At 51.9% G+C, this 9,757-nt stretch overlaps 1 non-coding gene across 1 annotated transcript; it reads left to right on the top strand.

The window, feature by feature from the left end:
- Positions 1 to 770: 770 nt before the first annotated feature.
- Positions 771 to 843, top strand: TRNAT-AGU. Its single transcript has one exon. It is a non-coding gene; the product is annotated as a tRNA-Thr (tRNA).
- The last annotated feature ends 8,914 nt before the right edge of the window (positions 844 to 9,757 follow it).

Genomic DNA, 9,757 nt, shown 5'->3' with positions numbered 1-9,757 from the left:
AGTGGGATATAAGAGAATCCCAGATCAGTCTGGGTTGGAACAGACCTTAAAGCTCATCCAGTGCCAGCCCTGCCATGGGCAGGGACACCTCCCATTGTCCCAGGCTGCTCCAAGCCCCAATGTCCAGCCTGGCCTTGGGCACTGCCAGGGATCCAAGGGCAGCCCCAGCTGCTCTGGGCACCCTGTGCCAGGGCCTGCCCACCCTCCCAGGGAACAATTCCTTCCCAATATCCCATCCAGCCCTGCCCTCTGGCAGTGGGAAGCCATTCCCTGTGTCCTGTCCTTCCATGTCCTTATGAAAATCCCTTTCCAGTTCTCTTGGAGCCCCTTTAGGTACTGAAAGGCTACAGTAAGGTCACTTTGGAGCCTGCTCTTCTCCAGGCTGAATAATCCCAATTCTCTCAGCATTTCCTCATATGAGAGAGGCTCCAGCTTTTGGAGCATCTTTGTGGTCCCTGTTTATTCCCTTCTCTGGTAAATTAATGCAACAGCTCAAACATCATCATTTCTTTGTAAACTTCCCACTTTGCAGGGGAAAAGGGAATCGTCCATCTTACAGGGGATGAGCTGAAGGAGAGTAAATTCCAGGTTTGGGTTCACCTGGGGTGGTGGTGGTTTTGTGACTCTGATGGGTTTTGGTGCAGTTTGGAAAGAGAATCAAAAGTCCTTGGAGCAGCACATTCCAGCAGTGCTGGGGCCATTTCACTCCAGAATGAAGAGAAAATTTTGATATGAAATGTTTGCAGAGGGAAAAGCACCCAAATTTCAGAGGCTCCATAGCTCAGGGGTTAGAGCACTGGTCTAGTAAACCAGGGGTCGTGAGTTCAAATCTCACTGGAGCCTGGGGAGGGTCTGCACCTCCTGCAAAGACCTTGCTGCTTTATCTTCCTGTTTATTCCCAAAGTGCTCCTGATGTTTTTTGGAGCATCCACCCCAGTCTATGTGGAATACAAACATCCCACAGCACCTACACCAATAACAGGCAATGAGAAGCAGAGAAACCAGCCATGGTCAGAGTTGTACCCTTGGGATATTTTTAATGGACAGCAATGGGAGATGGGGAACACCCAATAATGGGATTTGGAGCCTTCTGGGCCCAGCAGACTTTGTGAGGGTCATGGATGGACAAAGCTGAAATGGCTGCCAGGTATTTACAGCCAGAGCTGCTTCATCTCTTCAGACATCAGCAGGACGATCAAATTACAGCTCCAGAGCTCGGTAATTGCAGAGCTGGCTGAAAACATTATAAATGTGGTTTGTGGAGGAGCAGCAGCATCCGTCGTGTCCAGAGCCCTGCTGGGGGGGCTGGACAGTTATAATTTCTAAAAATAAGGACATAGGTAGGAATTAACCTATTTTGCATCTTGAATTCCATTAATTGCTGTCCAGATTTATGAGATTTCCTATTCTGCCTTTGCATATCTCTTTTCCCTGCTCATTTTCAAGTAGACTCCCTATATTGAGTCCAAATGAGCCAAACCAGTGATGGAAAAGGTCATTTCTGAATTTCAAAAGGGCCTTTTCCATCTGAGGGAAGGACGGCTCAAAAGCCTGAACGATTTTTGTCTTGTGGAGGGGGACACAGGGTGGCAGGAGGGACATGGTGCTTTGTTTGCCTCTCCTCCGGCTGGTTCCTTCCAGCTCTGTTGTCCCAAAAAAGTGAGCTTTGGAGGGTTGGTGTGTTTTCTCCACAGGAGGAGTGACCTGCAGGAATTTCCCTGTTTTCCCCTGCATATATCCCAGTAAGGATAAAGAAACAGAAGCCAGCAGGGTTCCCATTAATCTGCAATTAATAAACAAGCACAAGTTACTGTTATTGTAACCCAAGGAAAATGGACAGATGGGTTTTACTAAAAGTGAATTTATTTCCAGGCTGCTGTGGCTCCACGTGGCCTCCCCCTGTCCCCCATTCCAGCTTTATCTCTGCATTTGGCTTTCAGAGAAGACCACAGAGCAAGACCCAAAAAGATCTTTGTGGTTCAATGTTCACTTCTGCAATCAGACTCATGGGTTCAGCTGAGCTGAGCCTGGTGGGGATGGAAATGATCCTCTGAAAAATTAATGTCTTTCCTTTCTGTGCAAAGGCGACAAATGTTCAGGATGTGTTTTGCTGAATTCCTAATCTCTGCAGTACTGATATTAATGCCAGGGCTCCTCTCCCCGTGACCCTGCTGCAATGCAGAGCCCAAACTCTCTGGTGCTGCTTGCTGAACACAGGCCTGGGGCAGAGATGAGTTTTACCAGGGGACCTGGCCCTGAAATCCCTTTGTATCCATCACCCATCCTCTCCTTCTCTGCTTTCTGAAGACACAGCTTGACAAGAGGAACAAAGAGGGCAAAGTGATTTATATCCAAATCCTGAAGCCAGGTAAATGTGGCCGGGAGGGAGGTGGGGAGGGATCTTGGTGGCCTGTTTGATTGCCCATTCCTTTGGAATGTGTGAGCCTCTTGCAAACACAGCAGCCCTGGCAGCCGGCAAAGCTCATCTCCCTGCTGGGCACGGCAGCTCAGAATGGAAAGATTTTCCATTATCACCACATCCCAAACATTGCTCCGTGAGTGTTTGGAAAGGATTATGCCCTGTTCGAGGGGAAAACCCCAAACCAGCAATTCCTGCAAGGATAAAAGACCCCGTGGACAGGTCACAGAGCACTGCAAAAATGTCTCAAAGCCACAGAGCAATGGGACAGCTTTTCCTTAGCATCCAGCGTGGTTTGCACAGCTCCTGGTCCTGGGAATCCTGCAGGTCCCAGTCCCTCCCTGACTGTGCTGCTCACCCTTGAAATTTCCATACCTTGGAAAATTTCCTTGGCAGGGCCCTCAAGGTGTAATGGTGGCATTCTGATTCTCCTGGACTCAGCCAGGGAGATCCCACTGACCTGCTCAGGGCAGTTGGAATATAAGTAAACATCCTCATTCCTGTGGGGCATAACTCCATGAGAAACCTGGGAAAGAATGTGGGATTGTTGTAGTTACTGTAAATTTAACCAAACTACAAAGAGTATAAAAAATTACTGCCAGTTGAACCAGCTTTAAAAAGCCAGCCATGCCCACTTTCACCCAGGCATGCTGCCATGGAAATGGAGCTGAAGGGCAGATCCAGGATAGGGTAGGAATGTGCCAGGAGGAATGGCACAGGGATGGCAGGTCTGCCTTAGAGGGGGGGATGGAAGGAGTTTATTGTGTTTAGTCTGCCCACAGGAAGGCTTAAAGTAGACATGAGTAACTCACAGAAATACCACAGGAGTAAACAGCCAGGAGAAAGAACTGTTTAAACTCAATTACATGATGAGCAGGAATGAATATGATAGGCTGGAATTTTAAAAAAAATCTAAAAATCAGAGGAATCATTTTTTCAAGCAGCCGAGGAGGAGGAAACCCCACGAGAGGTGAGAAAGGGAACCAAGAGGTTATGGAGGAGCTGGATAGCACAGCCAGACTCCACGAGCCCAGAGCTCCTGTCCTGTGTTCTATTCAGCAGTGACACCAGGGAATCACAGAATCCTGGGATGGGTTGGGTTGAAGGGACCTTAAACTCTTCTCATCCCACCCCCTGCCATGGGCAGGGACACCTTCCATGATCCCAGGTTGCTCCAACCCCATCCAACCTGGCCTTGGACACCTCCAGGGTGTGACCTTGACTAAGTTCAGCCTCGTGCTGTGGTGGGTGAGTACCTGTGTGTATTTTGTGTATTTTTAACAGCCTTTGAAGTAACTTGTTTCTCCAAATGCTTCTCCCCTTTTCAGGAGCAGGAGGCAAGGACTTTAATTCTGCTTTCTCCTGCTCCCTGGAGAGCCTGTGACGTACCTGCTGATTGCCTCAGCTGCCCCCGGCTGGGAGGGAAGCAGCTCATTCCCTGTGCAGAGAGCCCAGTTAGAGAGCTCCTTGTTCTAATAATGGTCATCTATTTATAGCCTTTCATAATTTGTTTCATGACAAAGAGATTCTGCAAGATGGTCCTTGATTTTTGCAACTTTGTAATGATTTTTCCTTTCCTGTGTTATTGAAAGTGGCTTTTGTGCTCAGCAAAATGCCGGTAATAAAGGCTATTTCATGTGTTCCGAGTAAATGACAGAGACTTTAATAGGTTTCTGAGGAAAGCTTAGAATTCCTCTTTGTTTGCCTTCAATTCTTTTCAGTCTCCTGTGTCAGATGGGCCTGGCTTAGCCCAAGCCTTGTAGGAGCAGAGGGGGCACAGAGCACAGTGCTCTCAGTGCTGCTGCCCATTGCCAGCACAGGAGTTCAGCCCAGAGCCTCTGGGGGTGACACTTGGCAAAAAGCAGAAGGGCAAAGCCTGGAGATGGCCCTGGATGTGCTTGATTTGCTCATTCCACAACTCTCTCTCACCAGAAATGACAATTTCATTATTTCTGGGGCCATCTGTTTAAGATTTTGGCATTGGCACAACTACCCTGATGAAATATCTCTGCACCATCACAGCCACACTTCTATCACCATCATGAACTGCAGTGCACAACGGCATCATTGGCACTCCACAAGAACCATCTCCAGGTTTCCCCCATTTCCTACAGCATTTTTAACCCAAAGAACAGTTTTGCCCCCATGCATCTCCAGGTGACGGTGCTGGTGGCCTGTCCCACCTGCAGTGCTGCTGGGGGATGTCAGAGCAGAGGGACAGGTCCTTGTCTTGACTCTCTCTGTGTCAGGGCTCCCAGTTCTCAGTCTCTCCACACCTTTCTGGGGGCAAACAGGATGGGGAGAGCAGAGCCCTGAGGGCACAGCCCCACCCCTGCGTTCTGCCAACCCTTATCAAGCCCTGGGCTGTGGAATTTCATTAGTCCCCTGTCAGGTTCACACTGGTTTGGTTCTCCCTTCTCACCTGGTCCCAGCTGTGTCTGGAGGTTTTTCAGAGCTGAAGCTTTCAGCAATTCTCCAGTGGGCTCCAGTTTTGTTAACCAAGAGAATCATGGAATACCTGGCGCTGGGAGGGACCCACCAGGATCCTCCAGTCCCACCCCTGGCCCTGCACAGACCCCCCAACAGCCCCACCCTGGGCATCCCTGGCAGCGCTGTCCAAACGCTCCTGGAGCTCTGGCAGCCTCGGGGCCGTGCCCATTCCCTGGGGAGCCTGGGCAGTGCCCAGCACCCTCTGGGGGAAGAACCTTTCCCTGCTCTCAGCCTGGGCCTGCCCTGGCCCAGCTCCAGCCGCTCCCTGGAGCTCCAGATCCGAGCTGCACCTCGGGAGGAGCTGCAGCCCCTGCTGAGGTCTGACCTCAGCCTCCTCCACCTAAACAATCCCAGTGCCCTCAGCTGCTCCCCTCAAGATCCTTCCCTATCCCTGTGTCCCCTCTCTGAACACTTTCTAACAGCTTTAGTTCTTACCCTGTGGTGCCCAAAGCTGCCCCCAGCACTCCTGTTGTTCCTGTCTGGGCACCACCTCTGCCTTTCCCCATTTCCCAGCTTTTGCCTCCTGCCCCTTTGCTTGGACTCCCCCTTGCTGAGCATTCCCAGGTGGTGCCCATGCATCTTCCAGGTTCCCACTGGGATCTCCCCAGGCATCCCAGCACTAGGAGCCCTTGCTGGCTGTGGAAGGTGCACGGACCATCCCCACACTGCGGGTGGGATTGCCTGGGACCACCAGGAGGCATCAGTCCTCTATTAGTCCTCTAATACTCCTCCTCCCAGGGCAGCAGGTGGTGGGAAAGCCTCACCCCGCTGCCCAGCTCCACGAGTCTTGTCCCCTCTGGGCAAAGCCTTCCAGGTTATCCAGAGTCCCGGAGAGGCAGAGCATCAGCACCAGCACCCAAGCTGGTTGTTGAGAGCCTGGAGCGGCCTCTCCCGCGCTGGAGCAGCCTCGGGGCTCCCGTTGCCGTGAGAGGGCAGCACCTGGAGCTGCTGAAGAGTGCAGCTCCCAGCAAAGATGCATCGGGCTCCCTGGAAAAAGTTCAGCAAACCTACAGAGGATCCTTTTTCTTCGAATCCAAGAGTCAGGCTGAGGACGGGTCCAAACTAAACCTTCCCACAGCTCTCTTCACAGTGGGGCCGTTTGCTTCCTTGCAGAGCCCGTTTCACAAAAGGATCTCCCATTGCCAGGGAACTCTGCTGCTTCCGCACAGGACGGAGGGGAAGCGCGTTTTGTTTTGTTTTGTTTTTTGTTTTGTCAGCTGCTGTAACCAAAGCGTTTCAAGAGTTTGTGGGGACTGGAGGGGAATTTTGAGTCCCAGTCTCCAGTTGGGTTTCCAGCACACCCACAGCTGTAATTCCCCAGTTCAGCACCAGTATGATGCCTGAACAATGAACCCAGAGGATGATTAAGGAGCCTGGAATTGGCTTCCCCTCTCAAGTGAGCCTTGTGTTTCCTCTCTCAGGAAGGCCGAGCTGCTCAAGGTGTGTGTTTGCTTTTATTCCCCCTTGCTTCTCTCCTTCCCCTCCCCAGCAGTGGGAGCAGCAGGAGCCAATTTGCAGGACACAGCTCAGCTGTATGCAGGGAAGGTTTCCCCAGCCCTGAGCACAAACCAGCTGCTCTCTGTGCCTGGGGGTCTGCAGGAGACCCCACACATCCCATCGTGTCCATCACAGTGCTCCCAGCGCTGCCAGGGGGTGGCACATCCCCTCTGGAAGAAAAGCACGTTCTAGGCATGAGTCTGGTTGTGTTTGCACGGGGAATTTTCCTGGGAACCATTCAGGAACTTCCTGGTTCAGACACAATTGGCTGTGGCTGTGCAGCTGCTGGGGGAAAGCAGTGGAATTATTTTGTTATTAACACTCATCTGGCCACATCAGCTCAGGATCCATCCCATGTCCTTCCCAAGGCTGAGAGCAGAACTTCAGCCTACACCATGTGAATGTGGGGCATTGAGAAGTGAAAGGATCAGTTTCAAGGAGCTCCTTTTCTGCCATGAAATTCATAGACCGAGCATAAACAAAAGAGGGTGAATATCCCCAAAGAGAACAGAATGAACCTTTTCACCTGGTTTCATTGGCAATGCCCTTTTTTTCACAGTAACTGGTTGTCTCCGTTGATTTTGGAATGGGCAGTCAGAACTGAAACAAAGCTGTTGGGCTTTTTGGAGTGGGAACTGAAATGTTAGAGTCTCTGCTGACTTGTGCTGGCCCCGCAGCCAAATGTGATATTCCCCTTGGCTTTTCGAAGTGTTAATGAAGTCCAGAGACGACCTCGACTCTTGTTTTATATTTCATGGAACACTAATGGCAAATTCAGCCCCCTGGCCCCAGGCAGCAGATGCCAAAATGCAGCTTTGGCTCCCTTTCAGCCCCTTTTGCAGCCCCGGGGCAGGGGCTCAGCTGGCACCCGCCAGCACAGCCTGAGAGGCTGCAGCCCCTTCCCTGGGCTGAGTGCACTCATTGTGTATCCTCAGCCTGTGCCCCAAGGTGAATTTTATCCTCATTATAGCCCTGAGTCCAGTCCTGGACCTTGTCCAGCCCCTGGATGTTGTCCAGAATCTCTTCTGCACTGGAGCCATTCCTGATTGCAGGGACACGTTTCCTGCTGGACACTGTCATGGTCCTTAGGCCCAGCTGTGCCATGCACTGTTGGGTTTGGTGTTGTTGGGCCTCTGAACTTGTGGGAAGATGTTCCCATGGAAGCATTGCTGGTGGGGTTCAGGCACAATTTCTCCTGTCCTGCTGGACACTCTCTTTTGCCTTTTCCCTTTGGGACAGGGCCATGTCCTTCCTGCAAGGTGAGAGAGCATTGAACTATTCTGAGGACAACCCCTGCTTTTAGTCCTTTCCTTCTGATCCCTCTAATTTAAGCTGCACTCTGTTCTGCAGCTTCTATTTTCTCCTGTACCACAGCTCTCCTCTGGGGCTTCCAGCCATCAGTGTCATCAGGGCTTCAGAAACAGAGAATTAATCAAACACTGAGGTAGTGACTCACACTAGAAATGCCTCTTTTACACATTCCCCACCTGGAGTACAAACAGGATCTCCTTGAGATTTCACAGGGGAAGGTGTTGGTGTCGAACCCAAAGATCAGGAGCGTTTACTACATGAAACTTCAGGCAGAAATACTCATCCAAGTGTCTGGAAATCAAAGGCAAGGGCCAGATTTGGGTGCACAAGGTGATGGAGGGGCAAATGGCACTCAGCTGGCACCCACCACTGCCCCATGGACCAGAGATTTAGGTCAGGAGAACACGGGGTATTTCTCACCTGGACAGAGCCAGATGGGCAGCTTGGCAGTGAAGACCCTGAGCTCGGGGAAGGGGAGGCAGGGAGTGATCCAGGGCAGGACCAGGGAAGGCAAGGCAGGGAATGGTCCAAGTGAGGACCAAGGACAGACACCAGCAGCCGTGACAGAGCACTGCCAGCCAGGAGCACCATGGCCACACCTCTGACCCCCTGGGAGCGGTGCTTTGAGGGGGAATTGAGGCAACACCGAGATTTGGGTTCCCAGAAGCATTTAGGAATTGAGGTTCTGATTCCGAGGCTTGTAAAATGCCTGAGGCTGTAAAATCCTGCAGGGGTCTCTGGGTTATGTCCTTCAGCCCCCACAGCACGCGTGGGTCTTGGAGGTGAATCTGCACCAAACAGCAAGTACAGCTTTGGGGCTGATTCAGCTCAGGCATCAACTGGAAAAGATTTATGAGCACTCCATAAGAAAACTGCTGCCAAAGAGCCCTGCAGCACCTGCAGGGTTTTTCCTCTTCATTTTCTTGGTCTGTGGCTCCTGAGCAGTGTCCTCACAGAACCAGTTCAGCTGGAAAGGTCTCACCTTCCTCTGCAGACCACAGGGAGTTCAGGGATTTGGGATTTCATTCCCTCCCCTGCAGTTCACCTCTCGCCCCATATTCCTGGATCACAGCTCAGGCTGAGCTAAAAACACCCAGGGTTTCCAGGCTGGGAGGAGTGGGCTGTGCACCTGCACTTCCCCACAGCTCCCTGGGCAGCGTTGGGATGCTGGGGGTGAGGAGCAACACGGGGAAAACAAACACAGCAGGAGCAGGGGCTTCACAACACAGGGTGGGCTGAGCATAACTCAGGACGTGGAGCAAGAAAACCAAAAGCAAAAGGGTTTCACTGAACAAACCCAAAGCTTTGCCAGTGATGAGCACCCATGTGTGGCAGGAGGGGTGGGGGAGCTGCAGCTGCCACAAAACACAGAATGTGCGGCACAAGTGACCACACTGAAGTCAAAATTCAAATAATTATTCATTCAGCCTTTCAGAAATCCTGAATTCCTGCCCAAAAAGCTCAGCTGTCTTCAGAGAAAGATCCACCTAATCTGTAGGTGGCTGTGAGAGGCATCCAAGTGAGGATCCTGCCCGAGGCTGTGCAAGGTGCAGTGGGAGCAGGGAAAAGCAGCCCCATATCTTTCCCAATTATTCGTGGGCATCGCTGGCCCCTTCCCCTGGGCACAGGGGAATGAAACAATGAGAAATCCTAGAAGTTTGTGGCCACACAGAGCAGCTCAGAGGAACCTCGTTAGGGAAGTGGGAGGTGAATGAAAAGGGCCTCAAGGAGCCAGGAGAGGGATGCAGGAGCTCGGGGGCAGTGAGGGAGGCAGCTTTGGGTGATCCCACTGCTGGGAGGCAGGAGGCAGGTGCCTGGCAGCCCCATTTCCTGGCATTGCACCCTGGAAAGCCCCGTGGGAGTTTCCTGTTGCTCAGCTCTTCAGGCTGAAGCAGCACCTGCCTCCCTTCCCCACATTGTGCTGGGCAGCGGAGGGAGGATGTCACTGGCCAAGAATTCCTTAGCAAGAAAATGCCACGAGGCTTCCAGGCCTTTTCCAGGCTGCTGGGCAGTGGCAAAGGCAGAATAATGCGTGGGGAA

Source organism: Corvus cornix, chromosome 17 (assembly GCF_000738735.6).
Source record: "Corvus cornix cornix isolate S_Up_H32 chromosome 17, ASM73873v5, whole genome shotgun sequence".
NCBI lineage: Eukaryota > Metazoa > Chordata > Aves > Passeriformes > Corvidae > Corvus > Corvus cornix.
The sequence above is the reverse complement of the archived record's forward strand: the minus strand, read 5'-3'. Positions and strand labels throughout refer to the sequence as shown.